This window comes from Balaenoptera borealis (assembly GCF_965194805.1).
Source record: "Balaenoptera borealis genome assembly, chromosome: 6".
Lineage (NCBI taxonomy): Eukaryota > Metazoa > Chordata > Mammalia > Artiodactyla > Balaenopteridae > Balaenoptera > Balaenoptera borealis.
In genome coordinates, this window is record NC_138863.1 from 93,276,567 (window position 1) to 93,303,093 (window position 26,527).

General features: G+C 43.5%; 1 protein-coding gene across 1 annotated transcript in view; it reads right to left on the bottom strand.

Annotated features, from left to right (window-relative positions):
- Nucleotides 1–26,527, bottom strand: part of THSD7B (thrombospondin type 1 domain containing 7B) — a 1,176,114-nt gene that overhangs the window by 1,097,731 nt on the left and 51,856 nt on the right. Inside the window, exon 5 of the mRNA XM_082395801.1 lies at nucleotides 16,845–16,933. The gene's annotated coding sequence lies outside the window, so the exon portion shown is untranslated. The remainder of the gene's footprint in view (nucleotides 1–16,844; nucleotides 16,934–26,527) is intronic.

Consider the following 26,527-nt stretch of genomic DNA (forward strand, 5'->3'; position numbering starts at 1 on the left):
AACAGTTGAAGGACAGGAGCTATCATTCAAGAAAAGAGAAAAGTTTGGAGGAGCATGTCAACCAAAGTGGGCACTACAGCAAGTGGTGGAGCCAAGACAGGAACAGAGCAAATCTCACTGCAGAGAGCCTTCCAACCATTCTCAACTCCTCTAGCCTACTTGCCTCTCTATAAAAATATCAGAAGAAATCATTTTCGTAATATCAGAGTTTAAAAGACTTTCCTAACCATAACATAAGATCACTGCCATTGAATGAAAAGAGGTCTTTTTTTAACAAGGTAAATTTTTGAAATTTCACATAGAGAAAAATACAAGAAACGAAGATGAGGTAAAGATACAATAAACAACAGAGTGACAGTACAAAATGCTACTGAAGGGGCAGAGAAACTGGATTACTCATACATGGTTGGTGAGAATGTAAACTGGCACAGCCACTTTGGAAAACAAATCAGCAATTTTTAATAAATCTAAACATTTGTTGACCATAAAACCCAGAAATGGCACTCTTGGACCTTTATCCCAGAGAAATGAAGACTTATGTTCACACAAAATCCTGTACATGTATGTTTATAGCAGCACTATTCATAATAGCCAAACACTGGAAACAACCCAGATGTCCTTCAGTGCGGGACTACTTAAACCAGGCTGCCTTCAGACCACAGAACACTAGTCAGGGATAAAAAGAAACGAAGTATTGATACATGCAACTACTTGGATGAATTTCCAGGGAATTACACTGAGTGAAAAAAGTCAGTCCCAAAAGGTTAATTACTGTGTGATTCCATTGTATACAACATTTTGAAATGACAAAATCTTAGAGATGGAGAACAAATTAGTGATTGCCAGGTGTTGGTGGGAGGAAGAGGGTGCAGCACAAAAAGGAGGTGGATAAGCTTTTAAAAGGCAACATGAGGGATCTTTGTGGCGATGCTACTGTTCAGGATCTTGACCAAGGTGGTGGATACGCAAACCTACGTATGTGATAAGATTGTACAGAACTATCAAAAAGACAGACAGTAACGGGTTTTGGCCAGCATGTGAGAAAACTGGAACCCTCAGACATTGCCGGTAGGAATGTAAAATGGTACAGCCACTTTGAAAAACAGTTGGGAAGTTATTGGAAATGTTAAACATAGAGTTAGTACATGACTCAGACATTGCGACTCAAAGGTATACACCAAAGAGAAATGAAAATGTTAAGTCCACCCTAAAACTTGCACATCAATGTTCATAGCAGCATTAATTATAGTAATCCAAAAGTGGAGACAACTCAAATGTTATCATCTGTTGAATGGATAAAATAATGTGCTATATCTATACAATGGAATATTATTCTGCAATCAAAAGGAACAAAGTACTGATACTTGCTGCAACATGAATGAATCTTAAAAATGTTATTTATGCTACATGAAATAAGGCAGTCACAAAAGATCACATGTTGTATTATTCCATTTATATAAAATATCCAGAATAGACAAATCCATAGAGAAAGTATAGCTGGAGGGAGGGATGGGGAGTGACAGCGAATAGGTACAGAGTTTCTTTTGGGATTGATGAAAATGTTCTAGAATTAGATAGTAGTGAAGGTTGCAAAGCTCCGTGAATATACTAAAACCATTGAACTGTATACTCTAAATGTTAATAAATTGCATAGAACTAAACACACTCTCACAAATTAGTACAAGCAGAACTAGGGAATGCTGAATAGTATCGGTGAGTTGCATCAATGTCAATATCGTAGTTGTGATATTATACTACCATCTTACAAAACATTACCATTGGGGGAAATGGTAAAATATACACAAGATTTCTCTGTACTATTTCTTGCAACTGCATGTGATTCTACAGAAGCTGCTACGAAACTTTACAATAACCATATGGTGCAGAACTTCACATTCACCTACACACCCTTGCTCATCAGAGCTAGAGAAGCAATACTTTCTTCACTTCTCCCTGTTTTCCAGTCATGTGTGAGTCCTCTCATTGAGAGAGTCTAAATCAGAACCTGGCTGGCGAAGGATTCTGGGACATGCCCCTCTGATACAAGGAGATCTTAGAAGACAGCAGGGATGAAGGAATATATATATATATAAATATAAAACTTATATGTACATATACATATTAATACATATGCACATATGCATATACATTATAATTAACATAAATATAAATTATATATATATATATATCCATCTTAAACTCATGGCATAATGTTTAAATAAACTCTGTGTTTGAAACTGCACATCTAATGCCTTAGCCTGTAATCCCCCAAAAGTAATATCTACAACAAAGTTTGACGTGTGGGTGGTTTATTCAGGAATAGGACCCCAGGAGGCAAGAATGGAGGAGTAGGAGGATTGAACAGCGAAAAAGGCGAAGAGAAATAAAGGTGAAATATCACGTTGGCCATTTACAGGAGGAAACTAACTGCTCCATCGCCTTCTCAAAAGCCCAAGGAACAAAAGGGCATGCCTCTTTGGTCAAAGGTCCGGGTTTCACATGTCGAGCGGTTCCCTCAGACATGTCACACACCGCCAGCACCATGTCAGAGAAGCGAGAAGCACATGGTGTGTGTCCAGGGTGAGGCGCTGTCGAGTTACACCTGTGGGAAACTGGCTGAAGCCCACAGAGCCGTGGCTGGTGATGATGAGGAGATGGGAAGCAGTGCACAAGAAGTAGCTGATAAATACAGGATGATTCTAATTACATGAACTGCATGCCTCAGACTTAAAAAGAAGTCTAGAAGGAATTTTAATAATATGCCAGCAGCGTGTATCTCTGGGCTACAGAATTATGGGTTATTTTTGTGGTTTTTTTTAATATGTTCTTGTACTTTCAAGCTCTCTACAGTAAACATATACTGTTTCTGTAATCACAAAATGCAATAGAAATTATTTTTTAAGGAGCTGTATAAATGTTTATACAAAGACTAGATAGCCCAGATATACGATTCTTTGACCTCTCAGATTATAGGCTTGGACTCTGTGATAATCAACCTCCAATGCCTAGGGAAGTACCAGGCACAAAGTAGGCATTCAACACGACACACATTTGCCAAAGGAATGAATGTTTGCAGCAGCACAGATAAAGAGAGTTAGAAGACTTCTACTCCCAGGAGCTCACAATCTATTAGAGAAAATAAAAAGCAGAGACTTAAAAACCTAGAGTTACCAGATGACTCAGTAATTTCCACTCCTAGGTATATATTAAAAAGATAGCTAAAAACATATATCCACACAAAAACTTGTATACCAGTGTTTACAGTAGCAACACCATGTGCAATAGCCAAAAGGTGGAAACACCCAAATGTCTATCAACAGATGAATGGTTAAACAAAATGTGGTATAACTATATAATGAAATATTATTCAGCCATATAAGAAGTAAAGTACTTATAAATGCTGCAACATAGAAGAATCTTGAAAACATTATGTTAAAAAAGTAGCCAGATACTTATTAGAGAGATGCTAATCAAAACTACAATGAGGTATCACCTCACACCAGTCAGAATGGCCATCATCAAAAAATCTACAAACAATAAATCCTGGAGAGAGTGTGGAGAAAAGGGTACCTTCTTACACTGTTGGTGGAAATGTAAATTGGTACAGCCACTATGGAAAACAGTATGGAGGTTCCTTAAAAACTAAAAATAGAGCTGCCATATGATCCAGGAATCCTACTCCTAGGCAGATAGCTGGAGAAAACTCGAATTAAAAAAGATACATACACCCTAATGTTCATAGCAGCAGTCTTTACAATAGCCAAGATATGGAAGCAACCTAAATGTCCATCAAGAGATGAATGGATAAAGAAGGTGTGGTACATTACTCAGCCATAAGAAAGAATGATATAGGGCTTCCCTGGTGGCGCAGTGGATGAGAGTCTGCCTGCTAGTGCAGGGGACACGGGTTCGAGCCCTGGTCTGGGAGGATCCCACATGCCACGGAGCAACTGGGTCCGTGAGCCACAACTGCTGAGCCTTCGCGTCTGGAGCCTGTGCTCCGCAACAAGAGAGGCCACAATAGTGAGAGGCCCGTGCACCGCGATGAAGAGTGGCCCCCACTTGCCGCAACTGGAGAAAGCCCTCGCACAGAAACGAAGACCCAACATAGCAATCAATCAATCAATCAATCTTTAACAAAAAAAAAAAGAATGATGTAATGCCATTTGCAGCAACATGGATGGACTTAGAGATTATCATACTAAGTGAAGTAAGTCAGACAGAGAAAGACAAGTATCATATGATATTGCTTATATGTGGAATCTAAAAAAATGAAACAAATGAACTTATTTAAAAAACAGAAACAGATTCACAGACATAGAAAACAAACCAAAGGGAAATGGGGGCAGGAGGGATAAATGAGGAGTTTTGGAATTAGCAGATAAAACTACTATATATAAAAGAGATAAACAACAAGGTCCTACTGTATAGCACAGGGAAATATATTCAATATCTTGTAATAAACTATAATGGAAAAGAATCTGAAAAAGAATATATATATTCTGAATCATTTTGCTGTACACCAGAAACTAACACAACACTATAAATCAACTATACTTCAATTTAAAAAAAGAAGCTAGACACAAAAGGCCACAAAAATGTTATTCCCTTTTTATGAAATACCCAGTATAGGTAAATCCATGAAGAAAAGAAAAGAAGATTAGCAGTTGCTAAGGGCTGCAGGGAGGGAGGAACAGGGAGTGATTACTTAATGGGTTCGAGGTTTATTTGGGGGCAATGGAAGTGTTCTGGAAGTAGATAGTGGTGATGGTTGCACAACATTGTGAATACACTAGAAATCACTGAATTGTCCACCTAAGGAGGTTAAAATGGTAGATTTTCTGTGAATTTTATTTCAATTAAAAATGATAGTAAACAGTTCTGAGTAACATATCACGTACGGTAAATAATGGTATTAGAGTCTGGGGGAGAGTGAGAGAGATCACATGGGCCTGAGGTCGTCAGGGATGGCTTCAGGAAGGAGGTAGGAGTTTGGGACTTCAGAGGACCAGGATAACGGACATTTCAGAGATGCTCAATAAATGCTTGTAGGATTGAATTCAACTATACGACATTCCAGGAAGAGGCATAGGCAAGGGCATCAAGACAGCAAGATGCAGGATGAGTCCCGGAGATGATTAGTCAACATCCCTGATTATGGAAGATTTTAACAGTGGAGGAGTGGTAGCAGATAAGGCACAAGAAAAAAATATTTGACATTCATATAAATATTTTACACTGAAAAATCCTGCCCAGGTAATGCCTTCTCCAAATTCTATTGTCTTGATTTCTAATTATAGAAATGATATAAAAGAAGATACTCTGCTGTAATGGTTTAAAGGTTCTGTACCAGTCAGAAGGACATGCTGCAGAGCAAATGACCCCAGGATTTGCTTCCAACAGCAATAAACTCACTCTACGTGCCCATTATGGATGGGCGGTAGCTATGTTCTCTGTCACCTTCACTCTGGAACCCAGACTCACATAGCAGCCTCTACCTGGAACTGTCATCATGGCAGAGAACAATCAAACTGCACGATGATCTTAAAGGTGTTCAGAAAGGACATCCACTCTCCTCTCACTGGTCAAAGTCTGTCACATGGCCTTGCTCGAAGTCAATAGGATGGGGGAAGGGACACCAAATATGAGTGACCAGAAAAACAATCTAGCACAAGTTCCAACCCTGGCCCTGCTACTTAACAGCTTTTGGCAAAGTTGCTTATATTTTCTAAGCTTTGGCGTCTTCATCTTTCAATGAGGATTATTATTTCTACACCGTGGAAATCTTGTGAGGATATAAATTATCATGTAAGTAAACTGTTTGGTGCCATGCCTGCCTGTCATGTAGTAATTGCTCACTAAAATGAACTGCTCTTAAAAAAAATAATAAAAAAAAGACTGCTCTACCAATGATAAGCTCCTTCAGGACAGGAACTTCTTTTTACTTACTGTTTACTCAATACCCAGCACATGCCTAGCACACTGTAAGGACTTCAAAGCTGTTTAGTAAAGAGGTGAATGAATGAATACATGCTCACTAAAGAAAAATTAGAAAGCACAGAAAAGTATTCAGAAGAAAATAAAACAAACTTACTCTTTTCAATTCCTGGCCAATGCCCAGGGAATGCACTGATGAGCACATGACTGGTCCTTTTTAATTTACATCCTCTCTTGCCCTGGCTCATACCTGAAGCAGAAACCAAGGCTTAAATGCACAGACTCTGCCCATCTTTTGGAGGCCTGGACACCATTCTGAAAAACCTTTCTAGCTCCGCAGGAGCCTGGCGATAAATAGGCCTTATGGAGCTCAGTGTTCAGACAAAGCACTGGATTATACCGGGAGCCTCCAGGAGGTGAGAACAAGAAGACAGGAAGTGGAAATTACTGCCTGACTTAGTGTTTCCTGGGATGAGGTCTCCAAAGAATGGAAGCTCTCTCTGCCAGGATTCCATGTACTTGTCATCAACTCAGGACAACAGAGAAGTTCTTTTTTTTTTTTTTTTAACATCTTTATTGGAGTATAATTCCTTTACAATGGTGTGTTAGTTTCTGCTTTATAACAAAGTGAATCAGCTATACATATACATATATGCCCATATCTCCTCCCTCTTGCGTCTCCCTTCCACCTTCCCTATCCCACCCTTCTAGGTGGTCAGAAAGCACTGAGCTGATCTCCCTGTTCTATGCGGCTGCTTCCTGCTGCTTCCCACTAGCTATCTATTTTACATTTGGTAGTATATATAAGTCCATGACACTCTCTCACTTCGTCCCAGCTTACCCTTCCCCCTCCCCGTGTCCTCAAGTCCATTCTCTACGTCTACATCTTTATTCCTGCCCTGCCCCTAGGTTCGAGAAGTTCTTTTTGAGATTTAAAAAAAAATTTTTTTAATTTAAAGATCCTTAATTTAAATTTATACCAGTAGATATGGAAAAGAAGAAATGGAAATAAAAATGACAGCTAAACCCTACCATGACTGAAGGCAAAATCATATCTTCTTTTTTACATTCTTCTTTTGAATATACAAATTCTATATTAAATTTGCTTATGTAATGTACAAATTTTCATTACTTATAGACCCCTTCATTGGCATGGCCCATTATTACAATGGTTTGCAACAGGAAAGATAATGTTCCCACAACACACATACACACACCCACCCACACTACACACATACTACATACAGGAGAAGAGACATAATAGCTGTCTATTCTAAGGGCTCCCCGAAGGAACAGAAATCCTTGTTCTGTGTACACTAACTGGTAAAAGCCACACGGAAACATTTCTCAGTTAAATGGAAGACTTTTCAGACAGATAGCTTTTAAAGACCCTTAACCTTGAGATACAGTGATACCTGTAATGGTCTGATTCAACCTGAAGAGCCCATCGGGCAATTGTTCCATTGTATTTAAGGTTCTTTCTATTCCCTGAGAGTCTGACAACAAACGCTTGTGAGCACCTGTGCTCTGCTCCCCTACCCTGCTAGGAGTTATGAGGGCCACCAGACTCAGGCCAGTGCCCCTCCTTCTGGGGTTTACCCTCTACAAGAGACACCCATGGGCAGTTCAATAACATGGCCAACAATGACACCGCAGCTCACAGTATCACAAGGAAGAATGAGGTTAGTTGCCAAGAAAGTGCCACAGATAATCAATGTAAGGGGATGGCTAAATATACCAAAATCCACTGTGGCCGCTGCCTAATCTACAGATTTAGATTAAATACACTATCAGCAAAACAGACTTTTCAGGCTCCCTCAGGCAGATGTTTCAGAAAAACCTCCACCCTACTACTCAGTCAGAAAAAAAGAATGAAATAATACCATTTGTAGCAACATGGATGGACCTACAGATTAGCATAGTAAGTGAAGTAAGTCAGACAGAGAAAGACAAATACCACATGATATCACTTATATGTGGAATCTAAAATATGAGAAAAATGAGCATACCTATGAAACAGAAACAGACACACAGACATAGAGAACAGACTTGTGGTTGCCAAGCGGAAGGGGGGGCAGTGGATTGGGAGTTTGGGATTAGTAGATGCAAACTATTATATGTAGGATGGCTAAACGGCAAGGTTCTACTGTATAGTGCAGGGAACTATGTTCAATATCCTGTGAAAAACCATAATGGAAACGAATATGAAAAAGAATATATATATGACTGATTCACTTTGCTGTACAGCAGAAATTAACACAACATTGTAAATCAACTATACTCCCAGAAAAAAAAGAAAAAAGGAAAAGAAAAGCCTCTACCCCCAGCACCAGTACCCATCCCTCCCAGACACACACACACACACTCACAACTCTCCAACTCCACTTCACATAAGGACCTCCCCTTCCACACACACACAGACACACACAGACACACACACACACACATTATTACTCTGTGGGGAAGGCTTTCCAATGGAAAGCCCACTCTGTGAACTGTGCCCCCTTCGTATTTCTCTCCACTTTGTCTCCCTTGGGTTTGACCACTTGTTCATTGTTAAAAGCCAAATGCTTCCTTATAGGGCTTCAGAACTTGCTTGGACCATCAAACACTGCATCTGATCTCCTGGAGAATACAGGCAACATCTGAGACAGACTGAGAGAGTTTTGAACATGGAGGATTCTGAGAAGATGGAGGACATGACTGTTATCCTTCCAATATTCAAAAGGAAAAAGCAGGCTTGTCCTGTCTGACCTCAAAAGGTAGATGCTGCGCTGATTAGATTTGGCTCAACCTATGGCAGGACGTGGAGCAGGCAAGGCTGCTCGAGGGCGGCTTGCGCCGTCTTAGTATGTCCTGAGCTCTTTGTCACCGGCAGAGTTCATACTAAGGAGTGGCACATGTCCGGTGAGGATGATCTTGGAGCCTGACCTGAATCCTCAGCCCAGAGAGTCTCTCATGTGATCCCCAAAGTGCCTTGTCAAGGAAGAGAGACTAGAGCTGGGTCATGGCCATCAAGGAATAAGTAAGAAGGAATGGACAAAAGTCCTGGGACAAAGTGATGAGAAAGAGCGTAGGGGTCAAGGGAATTCCCTGGTGGTCCAATGGTTAAGACTCGGACTTTCACTGTTGTGGACGCCGGTTTGTTCCCTGGTTGGGGAACTAAGATCCCATAAGCTGTATGGTGCAGCCAAAAAAATTTAAAAAAATAAAAGGAAAGAACGTAGGTGTCAAGACCATTTGGGGAGAAGGAGGCATGCGTGTCTGAGTAAGAGACTTCGGAAGGGTGGTAAGTAGGAAATGACAGGGAGAAGTTAGCTGAGGATTTAATTTTAGATGACCTGAATGCCAAGATTAAAAAGTGCAGATTTTGTCTTCAAGGCCATTGGTTACAAACTGGTAGCCAACCGATGGCTTTTTACTTGAACTGCCCAGTTTTCGCAAAGGCATTTGGTCCCAGTGCAAGCAAGTTAGAGCCTAGTGTCTCACATTCAACAAACTTTACACGTTTATATTACCTGCCATTCACGGTGGCTGTTGCCACAGATGAGGATAAATCACTGACAATTTTCAAGTGGAAAAGTGGAATGACTACAATTGTAGGGAAATCAGTATAGCAGGGACATGCAGCTAAGATTAGAGGCAAGGGAGCCTATAAGCCTTTTTTTCCACTGCAGTAGTCCAGCCATGAGACACTGGGCCTAAACCTGAAGAGTGACAGTGGGAGAGGAAATTAAAAGAGAGATGCAAGACAGGTCCAAAGGAAGAGGTGATGAGAGAAGAAGAGCATCCATAGGGGGAAGCCTTTTCCTGTGTTCAAATCCCCATTTGCCCGAGATAGGCTGTGTGACTTAGGGAAAGTTACCTAACAGCTCTGTGCTTTATTTTTCTAAAATATACAATGGGTGTATAATAGATAAAATGGTCTATCCTGCAGTGCTATTTTAAGGATTTATAATTATTTATATAAATCTACATAAACTTCCTAGTACAGACCCTGCCACGCAGTAAGCATTTCATAAATAATAGAAATTGTATTGCATATGATTATTAAAATAAAATGTGTGATTATGTGTATATGTGTGTGGTGTATTATCAGATTGGAAGTAGGAGAAGAAGTCAAAAATTACTAATTTTAATATAAATTTGAGGTGTAGATATGAGGAAAAGACAAGTAGGTAAGTTTTAGATATTTTGGACCTGAAAAATAATGGTTTACAGGATATATCCAGGTAAAATTTTCTAGCTGGAAACTGACAATATTTACATGCAGCTGGGGAAAAGTTGGACTGAAGCTTCAGATTAATTAGGGAGCTTTGGGTTGCAAGTGACCAAAAACCTCAAACTCAGTAGGCTTAAACAATAAGGAAACAGATGAGCTCCCAAAATGGGAAGTCCAGAGGTGGGACAGCTCGGGCTTGTTTATTTTAAGGGCTCTGTGGTATCCTGAGGGATCCACGTTCTTTTCGTCTTTCCCCCAGCAGCCTAAATGTGTCAGTTTGTCTCCAGACCTGCAATACTCATGGTCACAACATGGCTGCAGCCATTTTAGGAATTACATCAAGACAAGACAGTGAGGTCATTCTTTCCTATGAGGGAACATTTACCAGTTATCCTTCAATATATCTCCTCTCTCTTCTCTTTGACTAGGTTTGGGATAAATTCTCTTCCTTAAACCAATCATTAGCAAGAAGACATGGACTCCTAAATTTGGCTGAGAAATAATCTGGATTTACCCTCTGAATCAGAGAGGGGAGGAGTAGACTCAGGTAAAAGACAAGTTGGCTGCTGGGTAGTAAGATCTCACCAGCTTGCATCACTGGCTGAGTCTTAGGGTCCAAAGCCTAGGCAGGTGGCTCTCCAACTCTTCTCACTGTCACATGACTCCTGCAGAAGATGGCTGTTGACCCTTTCCACCTCCTTCCCAGCATTTGGGTTTTTGTGTCCTTCTAGATGAGACAGCTGTGCCTCTGCTCCTCCAGGCATCCGGAGTGAAGTTATCACCATGGTCCTGGAACTAACTCAACGGAGCAAGAGGAGAGTGGTGGAGGCTTCTCGCTTCCCGACCACCACCTGCAGTAACCCCTGTGCTGGCACTGTCTTTGCAAAACCAGGATGAACTGGACCAGTTACATGGACTGCCTGACTCCGCCGCACTGAGTCACACAGCAGGCAGGAAGCTGGATTGGCTGATTGGCTGCCAGATGGTGGCAAGGGGTGGCTGGCAGATGGTAGAAGGTTGCCCAGTTGCCAAGAAGAGCAATAAGCCAGGGTCCAAGCAGAACATAAGCCCTTTGTCTCACTGATCCAAGTGACAAACTCACTTTCAATCAGCATACGATTCCTCTCCTTGCCTAAGGTCCTCCTTGTTAACGACTGACCAGGAGGTGGCAGCCAAGTGTTGGACAACACAGATGGCCACCTGCAGTTCTCAGATGGAGGGAAGGGGAGGACCGCAGTGGAACTGGGACCCACACCTCACTCTCACTGAACAGTAAACTCATAACAAGCCAATCTAAAACATGCCGGCAGGAAAAGATCATTAACCCATCTCCCTACGTCTTGCAAGGTCTGAATCTAAGTCATCTTAGAACGACAATATTCTCTTATAATGTTCATGAAAATACCACAAACTTGCCACGGACTCAAACAAACATGTCATCAGTGAGACAGCCTGTTTTGAAAGTTTGGCTCACTGGCTCCAAAACTTTCATGAGGGATCCCCAAAGAAAATCGTCCATCAATTTTGCCCTGGGCTGGGCCCACGTTTTAAAAAGTATTGCCTTCCAAACAGTTTTTCCAGCAACAATTAATTTCCTCTCTCATCTTAGAGTATGAAAAGTCATATTTAACTGGGCATGCAATAAAAACCAGAAATGGCTATCACAAATTTCCATTAAGCATTTAAAAAATTTTTAATTGAATTAAAATTAAAAAGCACACATATCAAACGTGCATTGCTCAATTTATTTTCACGAACTGAACACACCCACGTAACCAGCACCCAGATCAAGAAACAGATCACCATCAGCAGCTCTGACCTCCCTTCCAGTCACCATGCCCCACCCCCCCCAAGTGTAATCCCTATCCTGACTTCCAGGGTAAATGGTTCTTACAGGATGTATTCTTTCTCTCTGGCTATTTTCAATCAACATTTGATAAGATCCACGTTACACATAGTTAAAGATCATTCATTCTCAATGCCTAGTGCATATTCTATTATATAAATATACTACAAATTACTTATCAGTTCTATTATGGATGGGCATTTGGGTAATTTCCAGGTGTTGGCTATTTCCAATAGTAATGCTCTGAACATTCTGGTACCTTTCTTTTGGGGGAATATACATGAGCATTCCTGCATCTTGTACCCAATACCCTGGCAGAAGAATTGCTGGGCCCTAGGGTATGTGTGTATTCAGCATTCAGCTTTGGTAGATAGATTCTGCTACACAGTAGACTCTACCAAAGTGGTTCCATTAGACATTAGAGATTTTTGAAATATGGAAGATAGCTTGTGGATGCCACAATTGCTTTCATGGATCACTTCAAGGTCTAAGGACACCAGTTAAGAATTTCTACTTGAAAGAAATGTGTTGTCTTCTGTCTTCAGTAAAAACAGGTAACTCTATCCCTCATAACATTCTTCCTTACTTCAGTTATTTTGACACTGTCATGAATTCCTCTCTCAGCCCTGTTACCCCCGGACTGTGAAAACTTCCCTCACAGGTAACACCCAGCTGAAGACTTTGTGCTCACCTGAGACCCCTTTGTGTGATGGGGACCGTGAGGCTCAGAGCCTTATGTGATCATAGTGGGCGTTGGTGTGACCCATAACCACATCCTCTATAACACACGACCTCTGTCTTCAGTGTCAGGTAGAAAGGGGGGCAGAGAGGGGTCAGAAAGACACACGATTTGGGGTAGACAGACCTAGGTCTGGGCACGAATGTGGCCACTCTCTGGTGTAAACCTGGGACGTGTAACTAACAAGGACAGTTGTCCAGTCCCATCCATGAGCCCGTGACTAATGCTGTTTTTCTAAACCCAGCACCTTCCTTCCTGGTGGTTGAAAGAGGCGATTAGAATGAAATCTACATTCCTGACCATGCCCATCAGGCCCCACCTGAACGGAGTTCCTCCTGAGCTTGTCTCCCCTACCCTCTCCTTCGCTCCCCAGTTGCATGGGTCCCCTTTCTTCCCTTGCACACAGCAAGCATGGTGCCTTTTCAGAGCTGTGCCCCTGCTGGCCCCTCTGCTCCAGGTGCGCTTTCCCTTCATCTCCACGTGGCTGCCTCTTCCTCATGGGTCAGATCTCAGCTTAAACGTCACCCCCCTTGGAGTGCCCTTCACTGCCCAACTCTCACAAAGCAGCCCCTCCCCCGCCTTTCTCTATCCCACTAGCCTATTGAATGTTCTTTAAGCAGATAGCATTATGTGACGTTTGCTTACGTGTTTATTGCCCTCCACAGCTAGAACAAAAGATCCATAAGGACAGTAATGATGTTTCTCATCCATTACTCTATTCCCCAGCACCTAGCATAGTCTCTGGTGCAGAGTAGGTGCTCAATAAATGTTTGAGGCATGAATGATAGAGGTCTAAGTCAAAGAGTGTGCTGGCCCAGATTCACCTATCACTGATTGCTTTTGGGAAAAAAAATGAAAGCCCAGGTCCCACTCATCATAGTTTGATACCCTTCCCCTCCTGAGCCCAGGATCAGCAATTGTGATGGTTGGTGATCATCCCCTGACCCCTGAACTCAGCACTAAGACGCCCACTCGTCTGAGGACCCAGCATCTCTCTTACCTCATTTCAACAAATTCATGTCATGAATTTTCTGTTCCACACAACTTGTGCTGATGCTTCACGGTGAAACACCAAGACACCAAGAAGATTGTTTAACTTGTCAAAAATGAAAACTGTTGGCTGTAGTAAATGCAAACCTGGAGGCTGAAGGCTCTGCAAGGCCCAGATGCTGTCCCTTCCAGCTCTGTGGACTCTGGGGGCCAAGACATGATCAAGGGGGAAGCCACCCAGCCGGACCAACAGTGCATGATCACAGGACACTGGGGCTGCCAGCCTGGTGAGGGCAAGAAGCCCCGGTCTGTTCCTTGTGCCAAGTGGCCTTGGGCCAGCAGCTTCAAAGGACTCCAACAGCTTTACCAGGAAGAAGAAGGGGCTTCATTGGTTGGAAGCCCTCAGATTTAAAAAACAATATGTATCAGTGGTTTTGTCTTTTCCCAGAAAGTGTTCCTTGGGTATCCACTACCATGTTTTTGCTTTGCTAACTGCAGTGCTGGTCAATACTTGCAAGTGGTCCAGAAACAATGTGAAATAATGAAGATGTGGAGAAGCTGTAAGTGTTCATCAAACAGAAAACTTCAATACATAGGTTTCGTCTGACAGAAAATGAACCAAAATGATGCAATCGACTCTAATAGACCAGAGAATTTTGAAGATGGTTTGGTCCAGGCCCTAGACACTGACATAAAAATGGGCATCGGGGCTTCCCTGGTGGCGCAGTGGTTAAGAATCCACCTGCCAATGCAAGGGACACAGGTTCAAGCCCTGGTCCGGGAAGATCCCACATGCCACGGAGCAACTAAGCCCGTGCGCCACAACTACTGAGACTGCGCTCTACAGCCCACGAGCCACAACTACTGAGCCCGTGTGCCACAACTACTGAAGCTCGTGTGCCTACAGCCCATGCTCCACAACGAGAGAAGCCACCGCAATGAGAAGCCCACGCACCGCAAGGAAGAGTAGCCCCCTCTCACTGCAACTAGAGAAAGCCCATGCACAGCAACGGAGACCCAATACAGCCAGAAAAAAAAAAAAAAAAATGGGCCCTGAATACCCTCTGATTATCCACAGCTTTGATCCTAAAACACCTATTCCAACCCATCGGTGAACCAGAACCCAAATGGCCAGTTCCCCCAGGCTTCTGGAAAGACCTCTCTCCCATCAGAACATAACCTTGCCTTTCCTCTTGGAAAACCCACTGCCATGGGCTCTCATGTCAAGGCTCATCCCAGTCCCAGGGGAGGGGCCAGACAGTGTAGGAATCATCCGCGCCCAATCCCATCTGAACCAGCTGTTCAGAACTCTGGGGAGCTCACTGCAGCCATGAGGTCGGGCTGCATCTAGTGATGACCAGGAACACCCCGCTGGGCCCCAGAAGTGCCAGGAGAGATCTTGCCTCAGGGTCCCTGTGTTCCCTTTGGCCAGTGTGGACACCTAGCGTCTGTGTGACATGGCTAGTATCCACCCGTGGTTTCTACATCAAAGACTCCTGATGAGGAGATGGTAAAGCTGACCTGGGGGGCAGGAGCAGCAAGGAATCAGGAGTTGAGGCTCTGGGGGCTCATGGAGCCCACCTGGGTTTCGAAAGCCTTGGCTCTGCAGAGCTGCAGCGAGCCAATGCACACAGCTGGGCTCAGTTGGTAGATCAGGCCGGAAGAGAACACAAGGAATGTTAAAGCCACAAAAACAAGAATAAGGAACCTAGGACGAGAGCCTGGAATGAGCATGGAGGCCACAGCCATAAGTGTTGGCCCACTAGTGAGGCTTTTGGGGTCCCGTGCTGCCGCTCTAAGTGGCAATGGCCTGACAATGGTTCTTTAGAGACCTCTGATACTTAAACCTTTGATTATATCCACTTTCCTAGGATCACAGTTTATACTCTTATTATGGTGTAGTGTTCATTCAGTGACCTAAAAGGGCTCTAGGTCAGAGAATGTAAAAACAAATGGTATATAGCCGACAGGTGAGGACTTTTTTTTTTAAAAATGTGAATTTTTTGCCAACATTTTACATTGAGAAATCGCACATAAAAATCCATATTTACAATCTCTCTTGAGAAAGGCGAAGTTCTGACAAAGGCAAGCCTGCAGTCCAGCCTGGCAACACCCGGCCAGAGCTCAGAGCAGTCACCCTTTTGCTGAGGCCACGGGCTCTAGGTTCATTGCTATCCACCTGGCCTGCTTCCTCCTTTAAGCTGCTGGCCTGACAGGAATTTGAGTTTGAGACCCCTGAACTCAGCACTTAGTGCACCAAACCGTGGGTGCCTATGTGGTGGGGTAACATTAATTGTTGTAGTAGCTGATGTAATAGCTATTGTCCTGGTTATCTTTGTTGAGGATTTGTTGTTGAAGATTCTATGCAGTACAATGCCCATTTCAGGGAGACAACATAGGCATAGCTCTTCATTGCACAAGCTTTAAACCAACAGAAAGATCAGCATAGGTTGATTTTGTAAAACACTGCAAAAATTCAAAGTGACAATGATTGATGGGGTATAGGAACAGGGGTTCCATAAAGAAAGCAGGAGACCATAAATTGGAAGTTCATTGCTCACTGTCACACAGGGAATGAAAGACACAGCCTGCAGCCTACAGATGCTGATATGAGGTGGACAGAGGCAGCCAGTCCCCTCCTGGGTTTTTGTTGTCCGGGGATATCCATGAAGAGGAGAATCTCTGACTCTAAAGTCTGACCTCATGTCAACTCAGGATGGTCCTCGGAGGGACAATTTTTGAGCACTTAGTATGTACTGGCATTGAATGAGGCACTTCACCTACATTGGTCCATAGAAGAGGCAAATAGTGTAGACTTGGAGTGTGGGCTCATAGTTGGCTGATTGGGTTCAAATACTGGCTCATGCCTTACAAGCTGTCTGAACTTGGACATCTAAGCTCTTTAAAATTTCCTTTTCCCAACCTATAAAAGGGAAAACTGATGGAATCTACTATATTTTTGTCAGGAGGACTCAGGGTTTAGCAGAGTGGCTGGCTTATAGTAAATATACAATAAGTAACTATTATTATTATTATTACTAAGTTTCTTTTTATCAAGTGAGGAAACTAAAAATCAAAAAGGGTAAGCAACTTGCCCGGATGGTACTCACATTCAACTTCATCTGCATAAGGATGTCTGTGGTTCTGGCACCTTCTCTCCACTGATATCTTCGGTCTTCTTGGACAAAGAGTAGAGATCCTAAATGAAAAAGAGAGAAAGAATAATGCTTTCAAAGTACATCACTAAATCATTCCTGGCTTCTGGAACATTTTTTTTTCCCCTTCAATCCCATTGTCCTACCCATCAGTGAAGCCATTTTCCTTGCACAGGTTAAGCCCAATTCTCCGTGGAAAGACAATGTCATCCATCCCAGACACAAGCCATGCTTAATAGAGAATGGCAGGCCAGGGTCATCCACAAAGCTGCTTGGAGCTCAGCCCGTCCTCCCACATGGAAGGAGAGCTCACTGCCGCTCAACCCCACCTCCTGGACATTCTCCAGGAATGAGTGACAGGTCCTGCCATGTGGGCAGTTGAAGGCATGGGGGCGGTGGGAATAGTACAGGAGATGGAAGAAATATAGGAGATGAGCAAAAGCCAGACAGATGGCATGGCATCACTGCAGGTGACTAAGAAACCACAGCAGCAAGTTGGCTAAACGGGCATATGCATGACTGAAAGGACCAGGAGAGGGGAAACAAAGTCAAGTCCCAAAGGCACCAGCTTGGCAAAGAACAACCACAGCCAGGAAACTAAAGGAGATGTTCATGGACCAGTGAAGAATCAAACTCCAGTGGTGGGAGCAGCTTGGGACTGATGGGGAAGGGGGATATGGGGCAGAAGTGGAATAATCAGAAACATGGAGCAGGCAGAAGTTTAGAGGAGGAGCCAGAAGCCAGAAACCAGCTGGCCAGGTCTAAAAAATCCCGAACAAGAGACCACTAACACAGGGATGGCGGGCGGAGTTAGGAAGCCTAAATGGACTAACACCAAGGGGTCTTCTGCTGTCTCAACAAGGGTGAGGGACCAGATGGATTTCTGTTGGAAGCAGTCACCATCCCACTTCTCAGAGAAGCCACTGTTAATGCGCATATGCACATATATACAAACATACACATATATACATATACACACATACATATTCTCAGATATTCAAAACAGGATTAGATTACATGTATTGAACATATTATCCAATATTTTTTCACTCAACTGGATCAGGGACATCTTTCAATGTCAGTGAATTGACTGCTGCATGATCATTTTAGTGGCCTCGTTGTATTCCATCATGTATATGAACCACAACTGACTTAGCCACTCTCTACTGCAGGGCATGTATGGTGGGGTTGTATGCTTTTTCACTGTTATAAGCCATACTGTTATTATCATTGGTTTCCTTGGAATTAATTCCTGGATGTAGACTTGGTGAATCAAAGGGCAGAGGAATTTTTAAACCTTTTACTGTATAAGAAAAAAAGGGGGGAGGCAGAGGCTAAACCACTTTACATTCTCACCAGCAGTATGAAAAGGCAGTTTTCTACACACCCTTCCCAACACTATATATTATCATTACTTTGCCAATTTGCTAAGAAAAAAATGCCATGTCATTTTTCCATCAGCAGTCCTCTGCTTACTCCAGAGACTGAACATTTTTATAAGTGTATCCATAGCCAAGTGCAAGGTTAATCCCCCTATAGGAAGATGTCATTGAAAGGGGTGGGTAGAACCGGTTGGCTGGCTGCTCAGACCTGGCCTCAGAGAGAGACTCCTTCTTCACACTCGCAGGTTCTATCATGGGTTCAAAGGGCTGCACCTCAGCTTTGCAAATGCAAAACCTGACTTCTTCTATTCACCCAAGTGTGTTCTCACTCTGGGAACAGATGTTTGCTAAGAAAATTCACAGGAGTTGGGTTGTTACACCAGGATGCTCATGTATCAAGTTACAATAAAGAAGTATAGTCTTTCCAACAAAGGGAATATTCATGTCTGAGAAACTAGGATACTCCCTTCTGGAAAACAAACTAGGAATCCAGTTACTTGACGAATAAAAACATATCCCCAGAGATAGAGAGGAGCAGCAAGACAGCATTTCTAGAGACCAGAACACATCTGCAGGCAGAATCAGAGTCCACCGCGCCAGTGAATTCTATCTCTAGCTCCACGTGTCTTGAGGACAGTTACTCTCACCAAGCCCATCCAGAGACCAACTCCCTTCCCAGACGTGGCCAGGAGAGGGGTCTGTGGCTGTGGATGACGCACATGATGATCCAGCTAACAACTGCAGTCCCAGTCACCTCCTGCTCTAACCTACACAGTTAGTCAGTCACACATGGGCACAAAACCAAGAGCCTCCACTGACGCCCTGCTCTAACCTTCTGGGCCAATCAACCAACAATCAGTATCCTCTCTCTATCTTGGTCTGTCTCTTCTGTCTATCTAGGTCTTGGTCTTTGTCTCTGTCTCTCTCTGTCTCTCTGTCTCTGTCTGTCTGTCTCTCACACACACACACAAACACACACACACTCTCTCTCTCTCACTCCCCCCGTTTCTTTGTTTTCTCATACGTGGTCCAAATGTTTTCTATTTTGCTTTAGCCGTATTTTATTGCATGAGTCCACGTTTTGTCTCCCCATCTTGTACCTGTCTGAGACCACCCACTGGTTCTCAAATTAGGATGTATGTACCCTGGAGGGTTCACCAAGGCTGGCCCAGTTATACTTGGAGCCAGAGGATAAATATGGCTCATCTATGAAAACTCAGTTTTCTAAATGTTACGTAATTTAAAACATTTCAAAAGTAGATATGTAGCAGAATACAAAATGAGTTTTTCATAACAAATATAACTTTTGAAAAAAAAATGAGACAAAGAAATTCCATGTTGCCTACAGTTGCTGATTAAACTCTTAACCAGTCCTTAGCCTTCCACACCCACACCCCACCACGGGAGGGCTATGCATCCCAGTCCCGTGCCTCTTAAGAACACTTTAGGTGGGAAAGTTTAGGAAGCACGAGTAATCCCTTGGGGTGAAGGATAAGAGCAAAAATCAGACCTGGGGTCAGACAGACCTGGGGTCAGACAGACCTGGGGTCAGATAGCCCTGAGGTCAGATAGACCTGGGGTTAGACAGATCTGGGGTCAGATAGACCTGAGGTCAGATAGACCTGGGGTCAGATAGACCTGGAGTCAGAGAGACCTAGGGTCAGATAGACCTGGGGTCAGACAGACCTGGGGTCAGATAGCCCTGGGGTCAGATAGCCCTGAGGTCAGATAGACCTGGAGTCAGATAGACCTGAGGTCAGATAGCCCTGGGGTCAGATAGACCTGAGGACAGATAGACCTGGGGTCAGATAGACCTGAGGTCAGACAGACCTGGGGTCAGACAGACCTGGGGTCAGATAGACCTGGGGTCAGACCTGGCTTAGAAAACAGCACCCCCTTTACTAGTTGGGTGCCTTCGAGTGAGTTATTTACTACCTCTAAGCTTCAATTTCCTCATTTGCTGAATGGGATAATAACAAAATAATTGATGGAATGTTTGATCATTGTGAGAGTCTATAAAGTTTGCAAAGCTGATTTTTAAAAATTGATTTGTAACCTATCTCGGCTTAGCTCTTGGGCTTCCATTTCTGCTGATTGTGGAAAATATTTAACCCTTAAGCACAAGATAACTTGGTCTTTTCTAATTCAAGACTTACTTTGGGGGTAAAGATTGACTTAAATTCAAGGTTCACCCCTCAACCTTCTGGGAGGCATCTGGGTACAAGGGGATTCTTCATGGTATTAAGATGGAGTGGTGTGCATCTAGTCAGCCCTCACCTCCTTCCGCTGCAGTTCACCTCTCAGCTGGCCCACGTGTTGGAAGTGTTCACGTCAGCCACAGCCACAGCCTGGGCCAGCAGGAGGGAGACAGGCCTCCTTGTTCCATACCTGGGTTGATCTAATATCGGTGGCGTCTGCTACTGTGCCTTGTTCTAGGTGGCGTGCTGCTTTCCTTAGCAGCACTCAGCTGTCTCCCAGCCTTCCAGTGTGCAGACCCTCAGTGAGGTAGCCAAGGCTCCCTGTAGCTGCGTCCAGGGGCACAGGACCTCCAGGGCATGCTCCTTGGTGTCTCAGTCATGCATCTCCCAGGGCAGCACACTGGCACTCATTCCTGGACTGACGTTCACACTTTCTCCACTCAAGGGGCTGGTGTCTTTGTGAAGCCTAGTAGATATTCTTCCAAGGGTGGGAGAATACAATCAACTACAATCAACTTCAAGAACAACCTGGAACTCCAAGCAGGATGCAGGACCTTTGAGATCAGCTCTGAGCCCCAAGCCAGTCAAATAGCAGTTGCACAGCAAATAAAAGTCATCATGTGTTACCAGTACAAGAAGAATGTGATAAACAAAATTAAATAGAAGTCTTGTGATCAAAAGTGAAATAGCTACTGACAAAAAAGGCAGACAGAGAACACTTCTAAACTTGAAATATATACAAATCATGCCTTGAATTTTACTCTTATCTCTAGGTATCATGAGAATTAACTAATGTTGTACTCCTGGAGAATATAAGTGACATATAAGTGCTAAACAATTTACGTTTGCTGAACCACTTAGGATGCGTACCGAAATACTGTGCAATACTGATCTTCTAGAAGATTAACCCCCCCTAAAAGCAAACGACTTCCACAGTGGCTTGATAAATGACAAGGAAATAACAGTTTTATGAATCTCATACTGATGTTCTGTGCTACGATGGAACAAACATTAAAAGAGAAAAATCTATCGATATCTCCAGGATAAGATTATGGTGCCTGGGTAGCTGCTCCTGGCTTTCTAAAGAAAGCCATACCAACCGAACAGCTTTCCCTAAAGGCACTGGCACAGGAAGAAATGGGTTTGCTATTTCGGTGAACACTTTATGAACACTTAGATGCTGGTGCTATGCTAAATGTTGGGAATACAAACATAAATAAAGTGATTCCTGCCCTGAGGTTGCTTGCCCTCACTTGATATTTTGCCTTTGTCCTTTCTCTATCTTGCCGTCCCTGGGACTCTCCCAGTCTCCCCAAACTCAACAACCTGGCAGTCATTCTGCACCCCTCCTTATCCCTCAAATGCCAAATCTGATTAGTCACCAAGACCCAGGGTCCCTCCCACTTTGTTGAGAGTGGCCTCTGAGGCCGTAACTCCCCGACACTTCCAGGCTGCCTTGGCACTGGAGAAGGCCCTGAGGCACAGAAGCAAGGAGGACCTGAAGCTGTCCTCCATAGCCATGGCTGAAATCCCAAGTAGACCCAGGGATGTGACAAGGGGCACCCAAATATCTGCTCTACCAGTTATGCTACTCAAGGAGGACCACCGAGCAGAGAGATGACGAAAGGAGCATTCAGTGGAGAGACAGGGAGGATAAGGAGGGATGGAGGAAAAAAGAGGAAGAAAGACGGTAGGAACATGGACAAGAAGGAGATGGAAAAGGCAAAGGAAAGAGTCCAGAAGCCAAGTGAGAGGGAACAGTTAGGACCCCAGAAAAAGCTCAATCCCTCTGCTGATGAAAGAAGAGGAGAGAGCAGATTTTCAGACAAATGGGATAATGCCACTTAATGAAATAGGGGTAGGAGCTCTTAGAGGCCTCCAGTATTTATTCAAGCAGAGTAATGGAGGTGGCAGTCAGGAGGGTATTAGGAAACACAGTTGAAAAAATTGGGAAAAAAAAAAAAGACACTGGGTTTCACCCCCAAATGTGGTCATATTCTGAACAGAAGAATCTGAGAATCTTCAGTTTGAAATCTGCAACTTTAAGGAAGAATAAGCAAAAGCAATGACCTGGCTCATATGTCCCACAATGACTGGCAACCTCTACTGCTAGAAAAAGTGTCTTCCTGCAATGGTCTGAGATTACTAACGAAATGTGACTGGGGGGTAAGAGTGGGGGAGGAGCTGGCACCTGGAAGTTCTCTCTCCTCCAAAACAACCTTTCTTATCAGCTCACAGATGCCCTTAGTTCCAGTTTTGTTGGTGGAAGGGAAGAAATGAGTGACCAGGTGTTGAATGCCGATCCCATGCTAGCTCTATGCCAGGGGATTTACATACATTAACTCGTTTACTCCTCATGGCACCCTCTGAGGTAAAGAGGTCTAATCCCCATTTCACAGATGAGAAAATTAAAGCTGGGAGTGGTTAAGAAACACTGCCTATATCACACAGCTAATAAGAGGCAGAGCCACAACTCAAGCTCTGTCTTTCTGTACCAATGTCCCCAGTCTTTCCCCTGCACCATGTTGTGTCCATCGGGCTTAACACTTTACCTCCTGGGAACAATGTCAATACCCCTAAAAAGAATCACACACTTTTAGACGTCACTAGCTTTTCTCGTTCATTCAATACATGTCTATTTAGCACTTCTTTGGATTCATTCATTCACCAGGTATTTACAGAGTCCGACTAATTTGCCAGGCACTATGCTTTGGGGATAGCAATGAATGAGCAGCTGTGATCCCTGTGTCCTGGTGGGGAAAAGGGACACGAGACAATTAAATAAAGAATTACAAAATGCACATTTGTAATGTACTATGAAGGAAATAAACAGGAGGCTGGGTCAAAGAGAAATAGGGGAAGGGTGGCCCACATTGGAAGTGACATTCAAGACAAGCTCTGTAGAATGAGAGGCTCAGGCATGGAGCTGGGAGAAAGGGATTCCAAGCAGCAGAAATAACCCATGAAAAGATCTGGAGCATGAAACAAGCTTAAAGAAAGCTCATCTGACTGGACAATGGTGAGTACAGGAAGCAGGGGTGTGCAAGGTGCTTGAGAAACAGGCAGGGCCCCATCCTGCAGGGCTTTGTGTGCTCTTTGGGGACTCTGGGTTTTGTGCTGTGTGCAAAGGAAGCCATGAAGGATTATGATCAGAGAAGGATTGTGATCCAATTATGTTTCTAAAAGATTTCTCTGGCTGCACATGGAAAACAGACCCTCAGAGGCCAACGGTAGAGACAGGAAGAACTGTTAGGAGGCTGCTGGAGTATTCTAGAAAAGAGAACAAGATGGTCTTGATTAGAGTGGTGGCAATAGAGGTGGAGGGAGGTGACTGGCTCTGAGATCATTTGGAGGCTGAACCAAAAGGACTTGCTCACAGATCAGGTAGGGGAAGTGAAGACAGAGGTGACTACTGGGTTTCTGCCGGAGAAATTAGATGGATGATGGAGTCGTTACTGAGGTCATAGCTCACAAAGGTCACAGAGCTACGTAAGGGGGAGGATTGAGACTTAAAGGTAGGCAGTGGGGACTTCCCTGGCAATCCAGTGGTTCAGACTCCACGCTCCCAATGCAGGGGGCACAGGCTCAATCCCTGGTTGGGGAACTAAGATCCTGCATGCTCCATGGCCCGGCAATCAAATCAATCTATGTAGGCAGTGTGATTCCCCAGGCACACTCCTAACCACAAAGGCATCTGCCTCTAGCTGGGGACATAGACAGGTAGCTCATTCCCTTATTACTCTCCTTGGCTCTTTCCTGCCTAACTTACTGCTCTCCCTCATCCCCATAGACATCCTTGCTCAGGACCTGGGATGGCTCTTCTCCCTGCAGTGACCCTGTCCAACATGGTGATGATGCTTACAGAGGCAACTCTCACGGCGTTGAGATTTCACATCCCCTCCACCCCCTCACAGCTACAAGGTTAACATTACCAGGACCCTAAACCTTGCTCCAAATCCCCATAGGTGCCCCAACTCCAAAACCTGGGCTGGGAATATTTAAACTTCATTTTAAACCAGACACTGATCAGATCAATCTCAGGTACTTTGGACGTAGGTTGACATGGCAGAGCAGCAAAGGGAGTAATCACTGCTGATAAAACTGAGAAAATGGAAGATAAAGCTCTTTTAGCTTAAATTGTTTCCTATAAAACAGTTTTGAAGGTAAAATGTACTATCTTCTTGTCAGTGTCAACATTTCTCTCGCTGGGTAAGTGAAATTATGTTTCTGTCAATGACGAAATCTCTCCAAAAGGGAGGTGACATTTTGTTTGGGTTCTGGCAAGGAAAGATTGGGTCTGATGAAACTGGTATCTATATGGACGCATAGAAGAACATTTGCATAGGAGGCAAGCAAACATCACCCCATTTCTACTGTCTGCAATGAGTGTATGCCCAGAACTCTTAAACCCTGCCTACGCTAATATGGCTCAATTGACTTGATGAGTATTTTTCACTGAATTTCTGCCTGTTGTTTGGGTGAGAGATAGAGCCAGAGACTGTATGCTACTGCTTTCTCTCTATCACCTATTATCCAAACTCAATGCTTGATTGTCAGTGGCCAAAATTCAGATGCCTTTGCTATCTGCCCCATAACCTCGAGCAACGCCATCTTGCTGATCCAGCCAGAGCCATAGTCTATCACCTGTTCATGTGAGCTCAGTTGTATCATAAAATCAAAACCAGTTTAAGAGATGCCAGATCCTGCATGAGAATTCAATATTCAAGGCTCCTGAGCTGAGGAGGCACTGGTTTTCCAGCTGCAGTTCCTCTCCCTCTGTGTGATGGATGACATGCCAACTGAGCCCATGAGACTTAGTGCCCTCACCTCTAAGTAGGAATCCCTAAGACCTACAGCTACAAAAAGGAACCAAAGGAACTGCCTTGAAGGGTTAAAAGCAATTCTCTCCTGGAGGAGAGAACCAAGGCCCCTTTATTTCATAGTTGCTGAGCTGAAGCCTGCAGTTGCTTGGCATCTAGCATGAGCTTGTGCCCAGAAAACCAGAAATGAAAAATAGAAGCAGAGGCACAGCTTGAGCACACATTAATATGTTTGGACTTAGAAGAAGTAGAATTCTCTAAGATATTAAGGGGCATTTTCGTCCCACCTTAGAGTACAGCTCTGACGCTCTTCTCAGATCTTTTCATGGCTGATTCTTCTCAAACTAACAGTTGATCTAAGTCATGGGCACATTTTGGAAAGTTGTAAATGTGGAGCTCGAACCAAGCTAAAATTGCACATGTATGAGAAACAGAAAAGGCTGGAAGAAACAAGTGAAGGAGAATTCAGAAGAAAGAGTTTAACCATTTTCACGGATCCATCCAAAGAATATAAGCAAGTGCTGTTTTTATTCCCAGTCACCCAAACGAATATTGGGAATTGAAATTAAAAATAATTTTTTCTAAATTATGCCATTATACAAAGCATCATCACATTTTCTCCCACTTTTGTCCTCTTCCTCTTTCTCCACCTTACCCTGCCTCTAAATAAATCAAATTTACAACGTTAAGATGTGGCCGATTATAATATGCAACATTATTCTGTGAGCCATCAAGACAGAAAAAAATGCTGCCAATTAGACCCTGACACACACCTTGGTTTCAGAGATGTTGAAATGTGAAAAAAGGGTTCATCATAAAATCTATGAACCACAGCATACACACAGGCGCGCATGCGTGCACACACACACACGCACACACACGTACACACACACACACACACACACACACACACACATCATACTTGTCAATGAATTCCTCTAAGCAAGGGTAGAAAAACTGTCATCAAGAACCAATTTTCCAAACAGGCTAGATTTGTGCCACCCCTTAAAAGGAGGGTGTGGGGAGTTTGAAGTTTATTTTATGGCATATATTTGCTGTCTGAAGACAACTCGGGACACCATTGACAGATAATGGACCACATTTCATATCTGAGAAATGTGTCTTATTTTTAAAACTGAAAGCAGAGAGAGTCATTAGGTTTGCTTTCACTCTTGCCACAGAATGGCAGGGCAATTTTCATCATACCTACTCCTTTTTGTTTTCTTCATTTTCCATTT